The sequence below is a fragment of the Crinia signifera genome, chromosome 3 (assembly GCF_055691185.1).
Source record: "Crinia signifera chromosome 3, ASM5569118v1, whole genome shotgun sequence".
Lineage (NCBI taxonomy): Eukaryota > Metazoa > Chordata > Amphibia > Anura > Myobatrachidae > Crinia > Crinia signifera.
Genome location: NC_139219.1, coordinates 272,182,628 through 272,196,692, shown reverse-complemented (window position 1 = coordinate 272,196,692; position 14,065 = coordinate 272,182,628). Strand labels below are relative to the sequence as shown.

General features: G+C 45.6%; 1 protein-coding gene and 1 long non-coding RNA gene across 2 annotated transcripts in view; one reads left to right on the top strand and one right to left on the bottom strand.

The window, feature by feature from the left end:
- Nucleotides 1–14,065, bottom strand: part of CUL3 (cullin 3) — a 109,927-nt gene that overhangs the window by 75,765 nt on the left and 20,097 nt on the right. The window lies entirely within an intron of this gene.
- Nucleotides 8,151–11,217, top strand: LOC146064504 (uncharacterized). Its single transcript, XR_014471820.1, has 2 exons — nucleotides 8,151–9,825; nucleotides 9,913–11,217. It is a non-coding gene; the product is annotated as an uncharacterized LOC146064504 (long non-coding RNA).

Here is a 14,065-nt window from a genome sequence, read left to right as displayed (position 1 = left end):
CATTGAAATCAATGTAAAACATGAAAATCGTGTCGGTCGCGTCGCGGCCGGCCATAAACGTACCCGCGATGCCCGCGACGCGATGCTCCCGATTTCCCATAGGAAGCAATGGTAAAAGCCGCGATGGACCCGATTTTAGTGTTAAATGCCTCAATCCACCCGATTTGGCCATAGGAATCAATGTTAAATGGGCTACAGAGCCCATTAACCCTTAAATGTCCCCCCAAATTTTTAACGCCACCCCACGATCCACGCCAACCCGAAGCGTGGCGAGCGCAGCGAGCCCACGAGGGGCGGCGGTACGCGTCCTCCGACCTTTTCATGCCCTACTATCCACGTCGGCGTGGTGTGAGAATAGAATAGTGTGGCGAGCGCAGCGAGCCACCGAGCCCGAAGCGTGGCGAGCGCAGCGAGCCCCGCGAGGGGACGCGGATACCTTCACAGTTATACGCGTCCCCTCGCGGGCTTCACAGGTGTCCGTGGCGACCCGGACATCTGTGAAGCCCGCAAGGGGACGCGTCTACCTGTGAAGGTATCCGCGTCCCCTCGCGGGGCTCGCTGCGCTCGCCACGCTTCGCGCTCGCCACACTATTCTATTCTCACACCACGCCGACGTGGATAGTAGGGCATGAAAAGGTCGGAGGACGCGTACCGCCGCCCCTCGCGGGCTCGCTGTGCTCGCCACGCTTCGGGTTGGCGTGGATCGTGGGGTGGCGTCAAAAATTGGGGGGGACATTTAAGGGTTAATTGGGCCTAATTCAGGGTTAATATGGCCAAATCGGGTCAATTGAGCCATTTAACAGTGAAATCGCGGTCAATCAGCTTTTTTAACATTGTTCCCTATGGGAAAATCGCGGTGATCGCGGTCATCGCGGTCATCGCGACCATCCAATTTTACCCGCGATGCCCGCGATGACCGCGATCACCGCGATTTTTACCCGCGATGACCACGATTTTGATCGTTGGCGCCCTTCTAGGTAAAGAGTACCCAATTTTTTTTATTTACAGGTTGCCAGCAACTACCATTCTGCTCACATCTGCTGTGTTATGCCATTATTAAATAGCTCGAATGCAGCAATCCTCAGAAAAACTGTTTTCAGAGTAGTGACAGAATTGTGCAAAAGGACGTCCACCGCTCTCTTCAACCGCCCGCCCGTCTAACACTTGGAAACTTCTGCGACTCCCAGCATCTTCACTGCCACAGGCTGCCTGGAAGATGTACCTCTCTTCTCTGCTAGTCAGGGAGGGAGTGTCACATGACTCTGGTTGTATGAGCCATCTACAAATTGCATGTACTTAAAAAGCACGTGCAATCTGCTCCCAATCCCAACTGATCTGACGTGCAGCACGCACGCCAGATCAGAGTACCAATCCTCCAATCTCCCTCGCCGGGAGATTGTGTGATTGTGTACACAATCTACATACAATCCACTGAGATTGTATGATTGGGTGCAATGTCTTTCTGATGTATTGCCACCTTTAAGGGGCATGCACACGGAGCAAATCTGACTAGTTTGCTTAGAAAGTAAGCACATATCTCTGTGTGTATGCTCCAAGAGATTTATTATCTCTTGCTAACTAAGTCAGTGCATGCAGTCAAAATCTCTCTGTGTGTACACACGGAGTCCTCTCACCCACTATGTTTCCAGGGTGGGATCCAAGTGCCGGCTCAAAGGTCCCATCTCAACGTGAAATAGAGCAGCAGATATAGGGGGTTATTCTAGTTTACTTTTTCTGACAAAATCCTTCTTAGATGGACAAAACCATGAGCACTGCAGGTGGGGCAGATGTTACTTGTGCAGAGAGAATTAGATTTGGGTGGGGTTTTACTTCAAAGTGAGATGTATATTGCAGTGTAAAAATAAAGCTGCCAGTATTTTCCCTGTACAGAAACAAAATGACCCTGCAGTGCACATTTTGTCCATCTAAGAAGGATTTTGTCAGAAAGAGTGAACTAGAATAAGGCCCATAGTCCACGTCAGTAACGCACACTTTGTGTGCCCTTGAGCCGGCACTTGGATCCCTCCCTGGAAACATTGTGGGTGAGAAGACTTCGTCTTTACAAGCCCAGCAGTTTATGCCATGTTGGATTGCTAATATGCTGTATTGTTTTATCTTGTTTGTGAGTGCTTTTATTTAATTAAACACCTTCTTGAATTTAGAAGTACTGCACCAATTGTTTCTATATTTCCTCCAACCAAAACCCCCTCATTAAATATCACCGTGATTGGGAGTTTGGTTTGGAGTTTGTTACACATTCGGTGGAAGTGGTTTTTATACCCTGGAATGCCCAGCAGTATTTGCCATTGTGGAAACGATTATGCTATATATCTACATGTACTTGTGAGTGCATTATAGGAAATAAAAGTTACTGTGTTGCCTCAGAAATATTGCACCAATTGTATTTTATGTCTTTTTCTCCAAATACTCAGCCCTGGAACATAAAACTCCCGTTAAGGAAGGGGTGTAGGAGAAACTTTTTTGTATATTACATCATTTTGGAATCTGGGATCATTGATGCTTATTGGACTGCAGCTATTTGGAGTTTTGTATTCATTTATGATGGTCTGTATGAAATAGGAAATTGCACTTTAGGTTATATCGAAATTTTTCTTATACATAATAATGGGTACTTGTTTCCTAGCACTGCGCCCAATTTCAGTACGTACGGTACCGTACTGAAATCGCATGTCACATTAAAGTGGCATGCAATGCGATTTCAGTACCGCTTCATGCCATTCCCGCCCCGTCAGATCCTCTCAGAATCATTCTGAGGTGATTTTGTGACAGGACTGGAAGCATCCCTCAGAGCTGCTAGTGAACTATCGCAGAACTATAGCAAGTTTCGCAAATGGCTCCATCGATTAACATCTTCAGCTTGCCTCAGATGGAGGAGGCTATACACTTCTTCCAACAGCATGAACTCCTTCCGCTGACGCAGAATTGCGCGAATGGGCAAGCAATGCGCCTCTCAGTGAAGGAGTGTATGTGGCGGTGCCATGTGAAAGCGTGCCGGCTGAAGGTGAGCCTCAGAGCGGCCCACTGGTTTCCAGGGTGCCGCTTATCGTTTGTCACCTTGGTGCGCTTCATCTACTCCTAGGCCCAGGAGCTCACCTCCATTGAATATTGTGGGCAGCAGCTTGACATATCGAAATAAAACTGCGGTCTTGTATAACCGATGGATGCGGGAGGCTTGCGCCACGGACATTATGGCACAGCCACAGCGGCGGACGTGGCCACATTGTGGAGGTGGATGAAACCTTGTTCATGAAGCGCAAAAGTAACTTTGGGTGGACTTTACCACAGCAGTGGATTTTTGGTGGAATATGTCGGGAAACCAGACATTGTTTCCTTAAAATGGTGGCCAGACGTGATGCCACCACTTTGATGGAGTGTAAAATTGACCAAATTGAGCCAGGCACCACTATTTATACGGACTGCAGGAGGGCGTACAGCACTCAACAGCTGGAACTGGCTGGTTATCAGCATTTTCAAGTCAATCATCGCTATAATTTCATTGACCCGGCCACAGGGATTCATACCCAGAATGTGGAGAGACTGTGGGGCACATGCAAATGGTGGAATAAGCACCAAAAAGGCACAGCACGAGCTGCAATCCTATATACAGGAATTTATGTGGAGAAAGACATTGGGAGCTGATGACCCATTCCAACGCATACGCCAAGCACTTAAGCTCCTGCCTAAAGATAATTGAGTGTGATTTGCTTTCATGATTTTTACTCTTTAATGTTGTAATATTTAAAGTTCATATATTATCATTACCATTATTTATTGTAATCAATGTGAATAATTAATTATGCTTCTTCAATCTAATTATTTAACTAAATTACAGTTTTTTGTTAACACATGTCGTCATTACTGTGTCAGCTGTATGATAGTGCATTTGTGAATGTGTTCCTAAAACACCACCACCCCAAAGCGTGGCGAGCGCAACGAGCCCCGCGAGGGGCTGCGGAACGCGTCCTCCGGCCTTTTCATACACCCACTATCCACGTCGGCGTGGAGTTGAGTTTATAAAGTGTGGCGAGCACCGCGAGGGGACGTGGAATACACGCCACACTTTACAGAGGGTTGATTAGGGGTCAAAAAGGTATTGCAAGGGAAAGGTATAGTCCAGGACAGGCCAACCTGTGGCTCTCCAGATGTTGTGAACTACAAATCTCAGCATGCCTTGCCCCAGTTTTAACACTCCCTTGTAGCAAAACTATGGCAAGGCATGATGGGCTTTGTAGTTTGACAACATCTGGAGAGCCACAGGTTGGCCAGGCCTGGTATAGTCCCTTCCCTATGTGGCATGTCAGCTCCTGCTACAGTACAGATTAATCCCTGCTGACCAGGTGAATAAATTGTATGATTTACCGGTTTCATTTGTATTTATACTTGAAGTGGTAGTTTCCTCTTTTTCTACATGTTGTATAATAAAACTGACTGGCGTGTGCTAGTTTGTAGCACCCACATGGTTCTCTGGCGGCACTACAGCAGTGATCCTTCTACAAGGGCTAAAGCTGGGTACACATATGTACAATTTAATTTTTCTTGCGACCGTTCGATCGACCGAATACACGTTCGGCCGTCCGAAACATACGACCGATCTGCGCGTACACATATGTACAATTGTACTTGCGACGTCCGATGTACTCCCGTCCAAACAATCGCAAGAAAAAGATTGTACCACCGTACACACTCTCCCGTTCTGGCTATTCGCACGATAAAAATGTACACAACATTATCATAATGGGCTGGATTTAAAAGAGCATACCAAAACGAGGCGTGATCACGGAACAAAGAATCGTTCGTGTAGTACAGTGAATAGAGCCGTGACTATTCAGATCATTGCTAGCTGTACTGGATATACGTACGTTCGTTCGTCTATCGGTGCATTTGGGCCTTTTTAATCATGAGCTTGAGGAGAAGGAAGGCTCGTGCGTGCATTTTGGCTGCTATGGCCATTAGATTGCGGGCTATTAAAAAAAGAAAAAGGACCAAGAATCGGAGCTGCTGGACCAGAGACTGGCTTCTGAGGAGAGACACCTTCTCCCACATGCCATTGCTAAAGGAGATACGGGAGAACAATCCTGATGATTTCAGGAATTATCTCCGTATGGATGACGCTACCTTTATGGAGCTGCTGACACTGGTTACCCCTTTAATAGAGAGAGAGGACACCTATTTCAGGAGGCCCATTTCTGCAGAGCAGAGACTGGTGGCAACGCTGCGTTACCTGGCAACAGGCAGGACCCTTGCCGACCTGAGATTCACCACCGCAATCTCATCTCAAGCGCTGGGGTTGATAATACCAGACACCTGTGATGCCATCGTCCAAGTTCTTCAGGACAAATACATGAAGGTAAATATGGAAATTACATACATGTCCCCCATATGTATAGCTGTGCACATACCTGTACCCTACATGTATATCTTTACAATGCCTGTTGATTTAATCTTTTACACCAGTGGGTGGGGGGTCTTTTTGATAAGGCGGGTAATAGCTTTGAGGCTGCAATGGGGGAGGGCTGATGGGTCTAAAATCAACCAAACAGATTATTAATACGCATATACTTTTATATTGCAGTTTCCATCGACCAAGGAGGAGTGGCAAAATATTGCACGTGATTTCCGTGATCTATGGAATTTCCCTAATTGTGGTGGAGCTATCGATGGCAAACACGTCAGGATCATGCCCCCTGCAAAGAGTGGATCTTTTTATTATAATTATAAGGGGTTCTTCAGCATTGTTCTAATGGCCATCGCTAATGCCCGATACGAGTTTGTATTTGTGGACATTGGGAAAAATGGTAGAGTTTCAGATGGAGGAGCCCTGGAGAATACCTTTTTCCACGACCAACTGAAAAAAAATGAACTGAATCTGCCAGAGCGGACTGAAAATGAGCACGGTTTGAACTTTGTTTTTGTGGCGGATGAGGCCTTTGCATTGCACCCTAATGTCCTTAAACCCTACCCACAAAGGGCGCTGAACAGGGAACGACGCATTTTTAACTATCGCCTGTCACGTGCCAGGCGAGTGGTTGAAAATGCGTTTGGGATTCTGAGTAATAAATTCAGAATTTTTCACAGTCCCATCAATCTGCGCCTAGATAAGATTGACAAAGTGGTGCTGGCCTGTTGTGTGCTGCACAACTACCTGCGCAGAAAAGCGGTGCACACACAACAACTGGGGGCTACAGTGGATGAGAGCCAAGTTGTTGACGAGCCTATTGGTCTGACAGCTTTGGCAACTAATTTAAACACCAGAAATGCATCAACGCAAGCAAAGTTGTCAAGAGACGAGTACTTGAATTATTTCAATGGTGTTGGGGCTGTGGAGTGGCAGAATGACATGATTGCTTAAAAATGTACCTTTTTGTCATTGTAAATATATTGTTTTTTGGTGTGTAATAATCCATATTTTGCCAATAAAATTTGTATACTCACAGTTCCGCACAAGTTGTCCTCTGCGTCTTCTTGCAGCAAGGAGGGGGAGGTGGAGGCCGAATCACGGCAAGTGAGTGGTAGTACTCAGGTGCCAGGCATTCCTGGAGGGCACAATGCCACGGCACCTGGAGTGCAGACTGTACCCAGTACTGGTGTTTATGTACTAGCAAGTAGTTGCTCCACCACACCTATTTCTATGCCAATTTCTCCTGGTACTTTGTACGTATGTATATCTGTGCCCTATAGTCACCCTGCATGGTAAATGATATTTTCACACGGACACCAACTAGATTACAGAATTTTTTATTTTTATATAAATTATTAACTTATAAACTTATAAAAAATATAACATAAATAACAAGTAAATAAATAATAAAGAAATACTTAAACATAAAAATATTTAAAACAATAATGCACTTAAATAAACTATATAAAATATTTACATATGGTGGTAAACTTGTCCCACCCCATAATCCCCTGTATCCATCGGTGGTTGGGAGGGAGATGGACTTTCCAATAAACTCTGGAAGGGGCCACCAGGTGGACCTGGTGGGAGCGTATTAGCCAACGTTGCCGGTTGGTGCTGCCTTTGCCCAGTTGGTGGCTGTAAATGTTGATACTGCGGATATTGCACCGGGTGAAATACCGCTTGTTGGGGTATAGGAGCTGGGCTGATGGGTTGAAATTCAACCCTAGGCAGAGGGGTCTCATCGGTGAGACGTGTGTGCCGGGACAGAGTCCCCACACGGGCCCGGTACAGCGTCTCATAAAATATGCGCTCTACCTCCACCCTTGTAGCCGGGTCCAACTTTCGCAAATTGTCAGCTAATACACTCCCCACCCGGTCCGCATCATCCTCATCCATGGTCATCAATCTGTTGGCAGACTCCAGGATCTTGGTGGTTGCCACGTCCGCAGCATCTGGAGTCTGCCTCGGCCTTTTGCGCCCTCTTCTTGATGGCGCTTCTGCTGGAGGTTGAGCGCTTGTTTGCGGTTCAGCGCTGGTCGTGGCGGTTGGTGTGGGGGTGGAGCAGAGGGCCGGTGAAGGCAGCTGTGATGCCACCTCCAGCGATGCCGAAGATTCATCCTCGGCAAATAGCGATGGCTGTAACAAAACAAGATGACAATGATGTATCACTATCGATTTTTAAGACTTCCATATATTTTTATATCTACGCAGAAGAACGCAGCCCATACACCACCATGTTGCTGCCATGGATGAAAGTGAGCTAGTTGAAGAGGCGTTATGACTGGCATCTCTGGAAACTAATTATTTAGATACCAGACATACCAAATACTAATTTAAACACCAGAAATGCATCTATGCGTGCTAAATTAACAGGGATGAATACATGCAGTATTTTATTGGTGTTGGCGCTGTGGATTGGCAGAATGATATTATTCCGTTAATTTTAGACAACAAAAAATATTACAATAATCCGCGCCAGAAAGACTACAACAGTGTAGATACCAGGGATTACCAATGACAACCAAAAGTTCCAAATACAAAAAATGTGGTAAATGCACTTGCGATGTCTGAATATTGATCACTGTGTTCTCAGGCGGATAACAGTATACCTCCACCACTGAGAAGAACCAGAATTAGGGCCACAGAGAAGGTTAAAATGACGATGTATAACCAAAAGGGGGGGTATCGCCCCCTGCAACTGACCTCTCTGTTGTGCCCAACAGAGAGGTCAGTTGCAGGGGGCGATACCCCCCCTTTTCATTTTACATGTTCACAATTTTTATACTGTACTTGCTGTTATATTTATCTGGTTTAAAAAAAATTTTTTAAAATAAAATACGTCTACTTACTGTGCCGCAAATGGTGTCATCAGAAAGCTCTTGGTTGCACGCGGAGGTGGAGGGGGCAGGCTGGTTCCTTGTAGTGTTGCTGACCGAATCCCTGGGCAGCTCCTGGTCCACCGTGAAGGCCAGCAGGTCGTAGTACCACAGCCTGGGCACATAGACTTGGTCTGCCCCTGCCCCAGACCGCTTTGAGGACTCCACCTTATTTAGTTCCTTTTTAAATACGGTCCTCATATTAGCGATCCGAGTCCGGACCCACTCTACATTTGCTGTGGGGTAGTAGGTCTGGCTCACCCTCACCAGCTCCTCCAGAGCAGATAGCCTCTTCTGCCGATTCGAATGGTCTTTGGATTTGGTATTCCAGAGACAATTCTGATCCCTGTAGGCCTCAATGAAGTCCTTCATAAATTCGACATTTTTTTCTGCCATGGTTGAATTTCTGTTCCAAAAAATAAAATAAAAAGGCATATTATTACACCATAAACCATTTAATGTACAGGTGTTCAGTCTGTGGGACACTAGATATACTGTAGCTATAGTACAGGAGTTGAAACTCTGTGGGACATAGGATACACGGTCACTACAAGCCCCAGCATACCCATGGCCCACAGATTGAAGTCCCTGTCATAGAAAACTACACATTTTGTGTTAATACTCACCGAAATAATTGTCGATACAGTCCGGAAAATTCGCTGCGCTGCTCCGATCAATCCAACAGCAACGACGGAATATTCTTTCGTGCTGAACGTGGCTTGAAACACAGTGATTGGATGAGCACACGAATCTCCGCCCCACGCACGTGCTTCGCGTCACACAGACACGGGACATCGAGGAGCCATGTCGGAGGGTCTGGCGCCACCGCATATGGGGGAGGCCAGTACAGAACCTACAGAACCTTTGTTTTCCAATTCTGCACTGATAACAACAGATAAAGAAATCGCTGACAACAAGGAGAAAAAAGTGACGCGCGCATCCGCCATGTCATCTGCAGAGGTGGAACTGATGGTCAAAATGCTGGATAGAAGGGACTACGATTGTTCGAGAAAAACATACCCCAAGACAAATTATAGAAAAGAAATTATTATGCAGCGTGTATGCAAGGAGATAAAGGAGAAGTTTGGGAAAAGAAGGTCCAAATACCAGCTCCAAAAACGGTGGTCGGACCTGAAGCACAAGGAGCAGGCCAAGCTCAAGAAAATTCGTGGAATTATTAAAAGAAGTGAGTCCAATGCCCTAGGTAGCTTTATTAATATACTGTCATGATCCATTACATTTTGTGTGTTTTGCTGACATGTTGCTTGTTTTTACTCAGAGGAAATCCATCCCAGGAGAAGACATGAGGAAGGCAGAGACAGGGCCTCCAACCTAAAAATAAAGAAGGAGAGTACAACAGGTAAGGTTTTGTACCAGCACACCAACAGAACACATGTTTTATACACACAACAAGGGGTAGTAATATGTCACTTTACCTTGTCACTATAGATGATATCCAGGCTGCGCAGCCGATGGAAGGGACCGCAGAGGGCCACCAAGTGATTGCGATCACCAGCAGTGTAGATGGTGAGTGTATACTGCAAATCATCTTTATGGGATAGTGACGTATCATTTGTGGAAAGGTAAACCTTTCTTTATCTGTACTTATTATAGATATCATCGAGATTTCAGATGTCAGTGCAGAGGGGGAGAAGAACACACCATCACCTGACACGTCCAGCGACGAAAGCACAATGCAAGAAAACATGACACAAGTCCATAAATGTCTACAAGAACTTAGCGGGAAAGTCCATACCGTAGCCCAAAAAATTTCAAAAATCCAAAAAGGCGTAGCAGTAGTACACTCTTTATACGAAAAAATTTATAACGGTTTGCATTGTAAAGTCAAAAAATAGTTTGTGTACTTTATTTAACTTTTTTTCTCCTTCTTGTTTATTTGGAGGCCAGAAGCATGGTGCATGTCGTGGCAAGCAGTCTCACGGCAGCAACGCATCCCATGTGAGCAGGCCGGGATGTTCCCATGTGATGCGTTGCTGCCGTGGGACCGCTTTCCACTACATACACCACCATGTTCAAATGTGTTTTTATGTTTTTTGGATGGGTGGGCTTTCCTGCTAAACCTTCACACGTGGCACTTATGTCATGGCAAGCAGTCCCACGGCAGCAACGCATCACATGTGAGCAGGCCGGGATGTTCCCATGTGATGCGTTGCTGCCGTGGGACCGCTTTCCACTACATACACCACCATGTTCAAATGTGTTTTTATGTTTTTTGGGTGGGTGGGCGTTCCTGCTACACCTTAACGCAAGCACCTGTATAGAGAAAATATGTCCATTTGTACATTTAGATTTTGGCAGGTACCACAGCTGATATACTGCATGTTTTTTGGATGGGTGGGCTTTCCTGCTAAACCTTCACACGTGGCACTTATGTCATGGCAAGCAGTCCCACGGCAGCAACGCATCACATGTGAGCAGGCCGGGATGTTCCCATGTGATGCGTTGCTGCCGTGGGACCGCTTTCCACTACATACACCACCATGTTCAAATGTGTTTTTATGTTTTTTGGGTGGGTGGGCGTTCCTGCTACACCTTAACGCAAGCACCTGTATAGAGAAAATATGTCCATTTGTACATTTAGATTTTGGCAGGTACCACAGCTGATATACTGCATGTTTTTTGGATGGGTGGGCTTTCCTGCTAAACCTTCACACGTGGCACTTATGTCATGGCAAGCAGTCCCACGGCAGCAACGCATCACATGTGAGCAGGCCGGGATGTTCCCATGTGATGCGTTGCTGCCGTGGGACCGCTTTCCACTACATACACCACCATGTTCAAATGTGTTTTTATGTTTTTTGGGTGGGTGGGCGTTCCTGCTACACCTTAATGCAAGCACCTGTATGTGATATACTCTGTTCAGGTCCGACCACCCAAATAAACAAAGTGTTCACAGTATTTTTTGTCAGTATTTCTTAATAAATGTTAAGTGTTTATGCAGAACAATGAACATCACATATCTATCTATCTATCTATCTATCTATCTATCTATCTATCTATCTATCTATCTATCTTCTATAACTATATCTGTCAGGAATGCACACACAACGATTATTTATTTCAAAAGGAATGCACACACAACGAATATTCTTTAACAGCATGGCGCGGAAAGTACGGGGGAGAAGACTTCCTGTTGTTTACATGCTGCGCTGATGGAGGGATGACGCAGCTAGTCAACACCCACATGGGCGTGCTGCTTTTGGGAGGAATGATCGCAGGAACGGGCTGCATATCGATCGAACGTGCGTACACATGTCACTTTTCTTTCGATATGGAGCCGTCCTGTCGGAAGAATATTAAGCAGCAAAGAACCTGCGACCGACCGACCGTGGACGGCCAAGAGCGTTTTTGGCCGTTTATCGATCGCAACGAAGGGATCGGGACAGCGTACACATATATACAATCGAACGGCCGTTCGTCCGCAGATCGGAAGAACGGCCCGACGATTGTACATATGTGTACCCAGCTTAAGGGGCAGCTTGCGCTCTTGTGCAACCGCACACCCCTATCCATGGCACAGCATGGTCCCCAAAATATATAGCAACAGTGATATGTGTACATGTCCTGCAACTTTAAGATGTCCACCACGCATGGTCCCCTCTCCTAGGACCAGATACCTGTACAGGCCGTCAGCTTGTAAGAACAATTAGCCTCTTTTAGCAGAACAGGAACACATGTCCCTCCAGACTCGAGATTCATCTTTCACACTTATCACTTCCCACCACATGACAGCATATGGGAAGACAAGAGAATACAGAATGCAGCCAGACTCTCCTCCTCCGCTCACTCATACTGATAGGAGGTTTGAGGACAGGCAACCGGTCACTACCATAGATCTCTGCATACCACCTTACATCTCACAGAAACCATCAGACTGCTTCATGCAGTTATTCATTCCAGGTTATCAGTTCACTTCCCAGCCAAGACATAAACCAAGGCTGAGGGAACGTCACAGAGGGGAGGGCAAGCAAATTTAGTGGCTCAATTGTCGCCTAGCGCATGCCAACCTATTGACTGTTCATTATTTTTTCTTGAATTACTTAGAAGCCTCTTAAGACATGCATGTGCAAGTATAATTAGCATTGCTGTGACTGGCCCGTGCGGGCGCACTTTATTGGGTTATGTTTACAGGCGCCTCACAGACCATGAAAGGTTTGTACACAAGTAAAGAATCCTACCTTTCCTGAAAAGCAGACATGTTAATGTATGTTTTGCCACACACAGGCAACACCTTTTCTTCCCAAATGATTATGTAATTTGCCTATTAACATCCACCCGCCATACATTTACATTGGGGAGGACATCATACTCCTAGCTGCTATATACTTACGGCAGCTACTAATGTCAATCGCCAAGTGAGGAGCTGGGGCATCACTGACAGTCATCGCTCTCTGTGACACATCCGGGACAGGGAATAATGGTCACACCATCAATGCCACAGAACATTCATCAGTCGGTTTACAATAACCAAGCAAATCTAAGATGTATGAATGTGTGCAATGTGAGCAGTGGACTGGCAAAATAAGCAGAACATTTTTGGGATATATAGGTTGTTCATTAGTAACTGAACCTATCTGCTGTAGATGAGGAGTGGGACCCATAAGCCAAACACTGTACACAACAAATAATTCGCCGTCTGCAGGGAGAAAAATCTCTCCACCAGGACTGGCAAACAGCGGGAATTGCCTAGGCAGTGGAGTAGGTCCTGGGGACGTATCATTGCACAAGAGTCTCTTCTTTCAAAGGACACAGAGCCATAAGCAGCTATTGGGGTAGATATATGAAGTAGTGATAAGGGAGGAGAAATGAGCCAGAGGAGAAGTGGCCCATTGCAACCAATCAGCACTGAAGTAACATATGTCATTTGCATAATATTAAATTATACAGAGCAGCTAACTGGTTGCAATGGGCCACTTCCCTCCCTTATCACTGCTTCATACATCTACCCCTTAGTCTGGTAATCAAACTATAGCTCTCTGCCCTTCATTCTTTTTCCCATAGATGGGGAGGGAATATTATACACATAAGTATGGGGCACCACTGTTTGAACATGAGTAGTCCCTTTGTTCAAATGATGTAACCCCTTGGTACATATGTGCCCAGGTTCATTTTGCACATAACCACATGCCGCATGTGTATACAACACGACAGTGTCTACGTGCACCCGAAAACTACTAGTTGCGACCAGCAAACGATTCATACAGTACTTCCTTATGGAAGCAGGTGCATTTACCCATAGACATCTGCAGGCACATTACTTTCTCGCATTAACAGTGACTCATTTATAGGATGACAGGACACCTCTGTATTTATGGTCTAATTATTACTAGACCAACACTTGAATGGAAGAACTAGAGATTTTTAAATTTCCCCCATTAGGTGTCAAATTAATAAAAAAAAAATATATATTTTATTTTTATTTTTTTTAAAGCAGCAAACATTTACAGGGTATTCTTTTACCTTGTAAAATGATTGGCAAAAAAATAAAAGGCAACTCGCACCTCCGGCCAACTTGGGTGTCATTAAATCTGGACCCTGGCCTCTGATCAGGCCAGTCCATCTGGGTTATCACATTTTCTATATACCAGTCCAGCATCGCTCCAAGTTAGCTACAGTATTTCTGGCAAATCATTTAGTTAGCAAATTATATAATCAGTGCTCCTGAACCCCTTTACAAACATCTGTCTGCTGCAGGAGCACACCATTTCACCTGCACAGGGGTGTCAAATCACTTTGGTCTACAAGA